Source organism: Artibeus jamaicensis, unplaced genomic scaffold (assembly GCF_021234435.1).
Source record: "Artibeus jamaicensis isolate MK-2021 breed Jamaican fruit bat unplaced genomic scaffold, CSHL_Jam_final scaffold_369, whole genome shotgun sequence".
In the NCBI taxonomy this organism is placed as follows: domain Eukaryota; kingdom Metazoa; phylum Chordata; class Mammalia; order Chiroptera; family Phyllostomidae; genus Artibeus; species Artibeus jamaicensis.
This window is the reverse complement of record NW_026522042.1, coordinates 1,696,520-1,706,814: the sequence shown is the minus strand read 5'-3', so window position 1 is coordinate 1,706,814 and position 10,295 is coordinate 1,696,520.

Below are 10,295 nucleotides of genomic sequence, written 5' to 3'. Positions count from 1 at the left end.
TGTTCGTTTGCCCCTTTTCATGGTTCGTAGAGACCGTTCAGCATTCAGCAAGCATTCAGCACTATTGACCTCTGAATACCACGTACCCTGGACTAGAGAACAATCTAGTTAAACTATCCAACAGCTTTGAGAATGAAGTAGTGAAAAAAAGTTCTTTAAAGATTTCATTTCATATCGTTTTGATTCATTAAAAATATACTGATTATCACCCTGGCTGGCACGGCTCAGTGGACTGAGCACCGGGCTGTGAAGCAAAGGGTCACCAGTTTGATTCCCAGTCAGGGCACACGCCTGGGTTGTGGGCTGGGTCCCCAGTGGGGGATACAGGAGAGGCAGCCACACGCTGATGTTTCTCTCCCTCTCTTTCTCCCTCCCTTCCCCTCTAAAAATAGAAAAATAAAATCTTTTTAAAATGATTAGAATATATATTAGAATATATATATACTAATATATATATGATTAGAATATATATTATATATAAATGATTAGAATATATATATATACTGATCATGGCCCAGAAATCTCAGACTAAATTTCACAAGGGCAAAAACAGGGGACTGTAGAGAAGCTGGATCACCACTAAAAACAGTGTACAGGGCCCGGCAGAAGGCAGGCTGCCAGGGTGGGGTTGGTAGGTAATAATGTGGGTGTAATAATGTGTGGTTTGAACTTGAACGTTCCACCTAAAATGTCAGATGTTGTGCTTGAGTGAGATACCGTTATGTTACAGGATGACATGCTTATGGTTTTGTAATAAAAGATTTTGTTTAAAAAGGGGGGCTTTAGTGGTGCCAGAACCCGTATTTCATCTAAATTTCAAATCTGTGGAACACGCCGCTGCAAATCCCTTTAGTCTGACAAGAAGACCCAAGCCTCCCCCGGACCGCGGGTGGCGAGCACCTGCCACGTGGTCACCAGCCCTGGGAGGTGTTGTGACGTCAGACTCGCTGCTGCCCACCCCCAGCAGTCAGACCCGACGCGACTGCCCAGAGGAAGCCCCCCCGACGGCTGCGGTGGGTCTGGCGACTCCGAAATGGGCAGATCAACAGCTTATTCCGACAGCAGCTGGTGATGAAGCCCAGCGTTGAAAAGCCCTGCGCCCTTGCAGGAAAGGAGCATTTACCAAACACATCGAAATCTCCCAGACGCGGCCTGAAAGAACGTGGCGCTGTAGCTGGGGCAGGTTTGTCTTGGAGAGGTGGGTGGGTTTCATCCACGGCCTGGAGTGCAATCTGAGATCCGAACGTTCGAACTGCTCTGAGGCTCTAGGGGAACACGGCTGCCTACTGTTAGTCTGAGTTACTCCGCTTTCTCCCTTCCTCGGGACTGCAGACAGAGTCCAGTTACCCTCCCCACAGACTCCGAGAAAGGCTACCAGCTTGGTCCTACGACCAGCCGCTTTCCTAGAAAGTGCCGGCTCCGAAAACAATCAGGTCCAAACACAGTACTCACAGAACCTGAACTCAGTCCACGAGATCCAAGGGAGCAGCTAAACCAGTCCAGAGCCCAGGGGCAGAGCCGGTCCTGCCTCGAGAACCCCAGAGGTTTGGCACATGGCAGCCGCCCCCCCCCCCGCAACAGTAGCAGGAGCAGTGCTCCGGAGCCCCACTTTCTCGGAGAGGGGTCCCCCCCGGAGATGGGCTCTCCATCCACCAGGGGGGTTTCTCCTCTTGGGCGAGCTCTGCGTTTGGGGCCCCAGCGCCCACATGAGGAGGGAGAGAAAGGAGGCTGCCTGCCCCCCCCCCCCCGCCTTCCCCGGGGGAACGGTCAGACCTCTCCAACGGCCTCCCACCTCACGGGGTCACTGAGACACAGCTGAACCGCTGCTCACAGGCTGTCCCCTGAATTATGAGTCCGAGTGGCCGCAGACAGAATTCAGGGTCCCCTGAGTTCTAAGGACTCAGCCCCCCTTTTCAGTGGGCACCCATCGACTTCCTGTTTACAGACATTCACTCCTGCTGGCGGTTTGCTGAGTCACAGCAGTCAGGTCTGGAGTGACAAACCCCTTTCGTCCTCCACCGTGGAAAGTCACGGTCACTTTCGGATCTTCACCACGAACGTCTATGGAACAGCCCATCAGAGGCAGCACCTGGGGGGTACCCTGAAGCTTCTCCTGAGAATTTAGGAGTAAGTCAAGTTAAACTGCCCCCTGAGACTGCACACTTAAACTCCACGTGTATTGTCACAGCCGAGAAACACAAAATCGCTCCACCTACCAGACTGGTTGTGTCTGCTTGTAAACAACTCTGAGTGTCCAGGTCAGAAGTGGGGGGCTTCAGCCTTGGACAGAGGCAAGAGAGGGGCCATCACAGGCAATGGGCTGACAGGGACGGCGGGAAGAGGGGAGGCGAGCCCCTCGGCCTGGTCCCAGCGCCAGCCCCTCCTAACCTTGGCCTCAGCACATGAGGCGCCCAGCTACTCACCTGACGTCTTTCTAATCCCACGCTCACAAGCAAACTTCTGTGAGCGTTTTGCTTCCTGTGAACATTATTTCTCATCGCAAATTAGTGCACATTTAGCTTTCCTACAGCTATTGCTTGGGTACATCTAAGTTGGGGTCATTTGAATTTCTTCTTGAGACTCAGATTCGCTTTTGTTGTGCTGGAAAAAACCAAATTTCTATCCCTGTATTAATGAAGGACAAACCCTGAGCCTTGGCCAATTTGCCAACCTAGTGAATATTAACGACCCCGTGAGACTTCTATAGGTCGGCAGCCTGCCTCTGCCCTGGGGGGACTCCTGGCATCCCTGCTCAGGCCACAGGCACGAAATGGCCTGTGGTGCTCATATTTGAAGCACCTTCCGAGACATATGCCCATTAAGACTCTGACTATCCAATAACTCCAAGAAGGACTGAGACTTTTTAACTGGGTTCTATCTGTTCACTCAGTATCAGAGGGCACAGTTTGCTACTCAACAGCTATGGCCTCTCTTCCTGACTAACAAAGCTCAATTGTATTTGGAGCCACGAATGCACACAGCTAACGCACGGCATTTTCCAGACTCCCTCCCTGTTCACAGTGGTCAAGGGGATGTAAGTGAACATCAGCAGCTGGGAGCTTCCAGGAAGTTCCTTCAAAGAGAACTGATTCAGCAGGAAGCAGGGACCTTTCCCTATCCTCCTTTCTACTGCCTGGATTGCAGATGTGATGGCTAGGACTCCAGCAACAACACTGGATCCATGAGGCAAATGTGAAGGGACGCCTCAATAACAACAGTGTTAGTGAAAGTGAAGCAGAAGGAGCCTCTCCACTGTGCTCTACTGAGGACTCCTTTACGTGAAAGAAAATAAACTCCTCTTTGTTTGATCCGCTGTTCTTTGGCTGTTTTGCTTTATTCGTCCCCTCCCAGCCCTAACAGATAAAATCAGAAACCCACTGATAAAATCTCTGTCCCTGATGTATGTTCCAAACAATGGCAAATGTGTGTCTTCGTGTCCTTCTGCCCAAATCCTCCAAAATTCCAAGTGGCTTTAGCTTGCTGCCTCACCCTGTGTAAACAAGGATTCAGAAAAGGAACTATTAAATGTTGCAATCAACGAGTCACTTCCCCCTCGCTGTGCCGTATTGCAGTTTAACACGGAGAGATGCCCTGGCCTGCCTGAGAAGATATTTTCATCTTAACCACACTCTGCCCAATGGCAAACATTCCGGCTCCTACTGTAAAAATAATCCAAGGCACTCTGCAGCCTGGGGAGCTGTTTTCTCCGTTTGTGTATATTTTGTAAGTAGATCTTTAGAGCTATTTTTTGTAAAGTTCCATGAAAATAATGTTTTCTGGCATTCGAGATTATTATTTGTTTTACGATTTCACAATCATCTGAAATAATATAGCAGTTTTTCTATCCAAATACAAACGCAACCCCATTGAAAGACAGTTGGATATAGGAACACCCTGAATATTAGCAATGGTGTCGGAAGGCAAAGCAGGCCCACCCGGCCAGCCGACAGTGCGGAGTGGCTGCGTTTCGACCAATCCAGACAGGCTGCTGAGTCCTCACTGCTGAGCATTCAGAGATACTTCCTCTGAATTCATTTGTTCATTCATTCTGTCAGTCGGTCGGTCAGTCAGTCAACAAACACTGAGCACTGGGCACTGTGCCGGCCACTGGAGACACCAAGGAGAAAAGACACCGTTCCGGCCCTGCAGCAACTCATGGTCCGGTGAGCAAAGACAGACAGGCCAATGCCCAAACACTGTTATACGGACGCCGTGTATCAGTCAGAGTGGAGGTGTGTACAAAGCAACTACACTGCAACCCCCAAATAGTTATGATATGGCCATACGAACGTCAACCTGAAAGCCCACCCGAGGGCGAGTCACTCGGAACCCCTGAAGGACCACCCGCTCGACCCCTCTGGGCCTCTCCACACGAAGCCTGACTCACTTGTAGTCTGTCGACGAGGCCCCAAGTAGAGGAAGGTCTAGACTACCAGGTTGTACTGGCCACTTCCCACCCGATGAACGAGCTACGGCCGTGCCGACACAAGTGACCACAGTCGCTCCTCGAAGGGCTCAGCGCTCTCCACGACCCCCCTCCACGGCAGGGGTGCCCTGGCCAGTGCCGGGAGCCGCCAAATGTCTCATTTCTCTCAGTCAGAGATGATTTGGCTCAGCCTGAGATGATTCTCAGCCTGAGAATCAGGAATGGCTATTCTTCTGCTCTTTTAGAAGCTTTGGGGACCAGGGAACAGAACCTGTGAACCCCACCTTGTCATGGGAATGCTAGGCTCTCCTCTCCCCAAAATGTGCCTTCCCTGCGTTTGTTCTCCTAATCATTAAAAAGGGAAGAAAAGCAACTCAACACAACAACATTAGGACGGACGTGGGCCGCCGCCTGCCGGGCCTCCAGGCGCGACCCGCCCACACGCACCTGCACGGGCTGCAGGTGGGCTCACTGCACTGAGAGGTGTCAGCACAGGGCCCCACCTTCTTTCTAACTGTTCTCACCTGTGTGCCTGACTCGGTTAAAGTGTTAGACCCCAAATTAACTGTCTGAGGCTTCATTAGGAAAAACACATTTCAAGAGAGATTTTAGATAGAAGCAGCTCACTCACAGAAATCTTGCTAGAATTTGTGCTGCAGAATGCACGACGCCATCAGCCCCACAGGCGCTTGCTCGGACGCGTCGGTTTCAGAACGTGTCATCGCATTTTCACGAGAAAAAACGTTTCAGCCCTGGGCGCTTGCCAGGGGCTCATTGCACTTGCTAGAACTCATGTGAGTCACGGTGCCGCCCCGCCAGAGCAAGGGCTTCATCCTTCAGTAGGCGTCGGTTGTGGCACGCGTCACGAGTTCTGGAACGAGTTTACGATGAGTCCCGAGGTACCTCTGTATTTGAAATTGCAAGGCCACCTACTGTCCACAGGGAAGTCCACTGGTCGTGCCCACAGACGGCTGCAGGCCTCCAGTGCCCTCTCGGTCATGGCCAGCAGGGCTGGAAGGCGGCCGCGCCGGTCACAGAGTTTTAGCCCTTCAGTCTTCACTGTGACACCATGTGTAGGAGCCATCCTTATTTAATGACGAGGTACCGAGATCGGTGACTCAGCCAAGGCCACACAACTGGTCGGTGGTAGAACAGGGGTTCAAAAGCACACAATCCGATTCCAGAGCCTGCCTGTCCTGTGAACCCCTTCCTGGGGCCACAGGACAAACTCCTGTTCCAAGTCACAGCTGCGCACACGCCCCAACGAGAGCCGCTACTCCCCCTAAGGTGTCCTTCGGCCAGTTTTGCCCACTCTTTTACGTCCCTGCCCCCACCAACAGACACTTCACTAGCCCTCCCCCCTCATTCTGGGAGGACTGAAAAATCCCCCTTCGTGGTAGCACGTGGCTCCAGAGAAGGCGTGGCCTGGCTTCTAGGCAGCTCAGGCCTGGATGGAAGAAGCAAGCCGAGGTCCCGCCGCCCCCACACGCGGGGAGGAACAGGTGGAACGTGGGCTCGGAGCAGCTCTCCCACGGGCGGCGCCACCTCGGCCGAGGCACCGCGTCACTCCGGGTCTCCACTTCTTCACCTGCCACCACTGGTTTGGCCTAGACGAGCCGTAAGGTCCTTCACAGCCCTGAAACCCATGACCTTGGACTCGGAAATGTCTCTCCGTGAGACTGCCAGGCGGAGGCACTATTTTGGTCCTCGTCTTTGAGCACCCGACACAACCCTGCTGCAGAGTCCCCAGTGTGTCATCTCCCGGCCGCAGCCACAGAGGGCTGTCGGGTACCAGTGTGGGCACCAAATGGAAGAAGCAGAACCCTAAAGGGCAGGTCAGCGCCCACGTGAGCGCCACACCCCAGGCTCAGTTTCACAGGCTTGGCAGCCCCCGGTTCGTCTTCCATGATGGGAGCTTTACCACAGTGGAAAAAGCACCTCAGCAGTCACTTTGCTTCTTATGATAGTATTTGCTGGTATCTAAGGATACAGATGACAGACAGGTCCGAAACGAGGCCCAGCCAAGCACCGGAGAACTCGGAGAGTCGGCCTTCTGTTAAGCGGACTGCCTCTTTTTGTAACGAACCTCTTACCATGAACGTGTTCAAACGCACACACTATGAGGGAGATGCCAGGCCGGGTCTCCGGGAACCCACCACACGGCTTCGTCTCAATCCCTGGCTAATCTTGTTTCCACTGCCCCCTCGGTCCCCACCCCGCCTCTGGGCGATTCCAAAGCAAACCCTCGCTGTCATATCACGCCACCTATAAATATTTCAGTATGTGTCGCTACAAGGGCTCTTTTTCAAAGCATTGCCATCGTTGTAGAGTTTAAAAATCTTTTTAATCCATGAATCATTACATTAACATTGTTTTAACATCAAACAATATCTGGTCACTACTCAAGTTTCTCCAATTGTCTAGTTTTCACACAAGTGACTTCTCCAAATCAGTGTCCGAACATGGTCCACAAGTTGAAATCCATCAGTGTGTCCCAAACCCCTTTAACGATACAGCCTTTGCTGCCATAGTTTGCAGTCGCTGTCATTTAGTTGTGGAAGAAACTGGGCCATGTCTCCCATGGAGTGCCCAGAGGGGATTTGGATTGTGGCATCTTCAGCGTGGCATTTACCAGGTTCCCCTCTTCAGTCTGTCTCCCGCGTGGTGGTGGTGACATCCAGCCGGACGATCCGACTGCGGTTCAGCGTCAGGGAGGGTGCGATCGTCTCTCCATCAGGAAGGCGTAGCTGTCCCTCTCGGGATGATGTTAGCCGCTGTTGACCACGGCCTGGGTCCACTCGCTCGCTCCCTGCTGCGGGGCCCTTCCTGTGGCCACAGCGAGGGGAAGAGTTCATTTGTTCCTGTGTTTGGTCATTCGTGTGTTTGTTTGTTTGTGGAAACACATGACCAGTTTACACTGGCACTTCCCACTTACATCCTCAGGATATTTACTCAGTCCCATTCTTGCCTCCATACCCCCTTTTCTCATGTTGAGATCCCAGCTCTCAATGACAAAAAGCGTAATTGCTCTTCCTCTTTTTCACAAAACACACACATAACGGCCTCATAATGGTAACATCAACACTGCCACCAAAAACATGGTCACGGAAAGTAGTTTAAGGGTTTTTACTGCTTGGGGACTTCTTCCTCTTGGGCATATCCCACTAGGAATTAGGGACAAATGTCTGTGTTTTATAGTCACTTACAAAAATTTTAGTTGCATGGTTATGCAACCAACTTGATACACAGTTAGGTTTATTTGTTTTTTATTGCTTCCAATTTGGAGGGGTTACTTTTTTAAACTGAATTTTGTTTTACAGTTGTATAAAACGTGTATGCGGCTTTAAAGTCAAATCTGTAACAGGAAATGTTCAGAGACTGCCACCGTGGTCGCAGGGTCACTCCCCACCTTCCCAACAGTAACTGCGTTTTCACGAAAACTTGTTTGTAAGGTCCCCTTCCTTTTTTCAGAATGTTAACATGTTTTTAACTCATCCTTCTATTTCTCCTGTGTAACAGCAAACTTCACGTGCTTTTATCCTCCTTACCCTGTTTAACACTCTATTCTGGAGACAGCTCCATGGCGATGGGCCCCGCCCTCCTTCCTTCTGCGCCTGCGCAGCACACCATGGCAGGTGTCCCAGGAACCTATTCAGCCAGGCCTCTACCCATGGCACGTGGGGTATTTCTGGTCTTTTTCAGTCCCCAGTAATGCTGCAGCAAGTAGAAAGCCTCTTTCTTCTGGGCTGTCTGTCTGCTGGCCAAGTTCGCACCCAGAGAGTCGAGGGCGACGTTCTCCCTGCCTCCTTGTCGTCCTCACCTTTCTGTCCCCAGGGCCTGGCTCAGCATCTGACACATTGTGGGTGCTCAGTAAATGTTTGCTCAGAAAGAGCTCCATCACCAGGGGTGAAATTGAAAAATACACCTGTTAACACGTGAATGAAAATTGGGCAATATCAGTGAGGTTAGTGCAAATCCTATCACCTAGTGAGTATTTTATACACTAAGACTCATGTATTGGTTCACATCCTGGGAATCTAAACACTTCCAGCTGATACATTATGAGCATGTCTTTTTTGAAAAGACACTCCAGTGATTTGCAGAATCACGTGTTTCCTGTCTGGGCGAGTTTCTGACCTAGGAGTAGGAAGGGGTGGGGACCAGTGGGGGAGAGGAGCGGCCAGCCCTGGGTGGGCGTGGTGAGCACCACCGAAGGGTCAGTGGTATGACCCTGCTCTCGTCATCCTCGTTACTACACTACTCCCTGCCAGGGCGGGACGCTTCTTGAAGCCCGTGTTCCCCACTGCAGTGGGAGTTCACGGGCAGAGACCACGCTGAGGTCGGCCAGGCTCCTGACTCCACCCTCAGCGCCCCGCACTGAGCCCCAGCACGAGGGGACCAGCCCACTAACTCCCCAATAACTCGGCTGGACGAATGGGCGGACCCAGGTGTTCACCGGGAAACTCCTGACTCCGGTGCAAACCAAAGTTTCTGGGTAGCGCGTCTCATAGCAACCTGCAGCCGGAGCGGGCCCTCCAACAACGCTCTCACAGCGGGACAGCGCCCCCTGCATCCCGGAGGACTTGGGAAGCCCAGGCCTCCCATTTAGCCCCCACAGATGCCCCTGCAGGGACGCGTGTCCCGCTGGGAGGGTCCCTAGCCCCCCAGTCGCCCTCCACTGACATCACTTGGGCTCCACCACGGGGTAGGGGCAGGGGCATGGAGCCCCAGCTCCAGACTCAGCTTCCTCTGGCACCTCGTGGGGCCCCCCCAACCCTGACCCTGGGACCAGAGAGAGCAGAGTTGTGCTGGGACTTTTTTCTCTGTGCATGTTGGGGTTTCTAGCTTCCTCAGCTACCCGCCTGGGGTGGGAAAGGAAGAACAACCTGAAGAAGTCGCCACTGAGTCCCTCCGGTGCCCAGTGAGCACTTGCTCGGTGAGCGTTGGGAGAAGGCCCTGCTCAGTGTGCCTCCTTCTCGCCCCAGGTCCCAACGCGTGTTTGTTGTGGAAGGAAGGAAGTGGGGACCGGGTGTCTAGCCACCTCCCCGGAAGTAGCACGGGGAGGGGGCGTTTTATTGTTCCCTCTTTTCTAACACTGCTGAGCTGGGCAGCGTTGGATCACAACAACACTGTGTCCTCATCCACCGATCTGTTAAATCAATGAGAATTCGCCGGGCAGTTCGCACAGGCGCAGGTACACCCAGGACGAACAAGACCCCACTCCCGCCGTGGGGCAGAGGGACCAGATGAGGCAGACGCTGCAGACCTGCACCCACGGAAGGGGGCGGAGCTGAGGCCGGAGCAGCTTTAGGGAAGAAGCCTGAACTAGAGGAAAGAAGGAGTTGGGGCGGGAGGGGAGGGCAGTCCTGGGGGCGGTTCCGGATGTACAGCAGGGAAAGTCATTACAAAGGACAAAGGACCAGTCTAGGCCCCAAGACCTGTAAGAGGAGGGCAGAGCAGCCCTGGCTGGTGTGGCTCAGTGGATTGAGCGCTGGCCTGAGAAACAAAGGGTCACCAGTTCGATTCCCAGTCAGGACACGTGCCTGGGTGGTGGGCCAGGTCCCCAGTAGGGGGCGTGCAAGAGGCAACCACACACTGATGTTTCTCTCCCTCTCTTTCTCCTTCTCTTCCCCTCTGTCTAAAAATAAATAAAATCTTAAAAAAAAAGAGGGGACTCCCAGCCAAGGTGGAGGAAGATGGAAGAGTAGGTAGACACACTGTGCCTCCTCGCACAACCAAAAGAAGGACAACAACAAATTCAAAAACAAAAAAACCAGAACTGACAGAAAATCGAACTGTATGGAAGTCCAACAACCAAGGTGTTAAAGAAGAAACACTCAGCCAGACGGTGGGAGCGGTGGAGACGGGC